Source organism: Otolemur garnettii, unplaced genomic scaffold (assembly GCF_000181295.1).
Source record: "Otolemur garnettii isolate 467f Iridium unplaced genomic scaffold, OtoGar3 scaffold00184, whole genome shotgun sequence".
Classification (NCBI taxonomy): Eukaryota; Metazoa; Chordata; class Mammalia; order Primates; family Galagidae; genus Otolemur; species Otolemur garnettii.
Genome location: NW_003852579.1, coordinates 1019440 through 1020314, shown reverse-complemented (window position 1 = coordinate 1020314; position 875 = coordinate 1019440).

Genomic DNA, 875 nt, shown 5'->3' with positions numbered 1-875 from the left:
TGCTTAGCAGCCGACTCGTCTCAGGGGCCCACAGTCCGGCCCTCCAATGGTCTGAGGGAGTGAACTGGCCTCCTGTTTAAAAAAAGTTTGAGGACCCCTGAGCCATAAGATACCACTTAGCCAAAAGCATATACCGTAATACATGACCCACACAGTTTCAATCTTTATTCTAACTGGTTCCCAAACCATTTGTGGGTACTGAAATCAATACAGTGATTTATGATCAGCTTTCCTACTTGAAATAAAACAGAATAGCTAAGTATCAAGACTTGATCATGGGCAATATCAGTTCGGTTATGCACCTGTGCATGTGTGTATTTGTGTGTGGACCTGCACATATAAAGTCAATAATGAAAAATCTGGGGATGGGTGAAGTGGTTTGTACCTGTGATCCTAATCCTCTGGTAGGTTGAGGCTGGAGGACTGTTTAAGCTCAGGGTTGGTTCAAGACCAGCACAAACAAGAATAAGACTTCATTTCTATAAAATATAAAAGATTAGCTGGGTATCAAGGTGAGTGCCTATAGTCCCAGCTACTCAGGGAGCTGAGGCAGGAGTACTGCTTGAACCTGGAAGTTTCAGGTTGCTATGAGCTAGGCTGATCCTAACCTGGGCAACAGTGAGACTCTGTTTCAAAACAGAAACGAGAGGAAAAAAAAAAAAAAAAATGTACTTTGTACTATGGGTCCCTAGCAGAAATGTCTATAAGCCACTGATCTATTTTATTGGTTTACTTCTATTGACCTATTTTCAAGTTCACTGATTCTTTCTTATCTTCTCTAATCTATTAAAGTCATATGTTGCACAGATGCATAAGATGTACAGAATCTTCTCTTAAGAGGACAGTACTACCAACTGCATGGCAAGGCTGTAAAT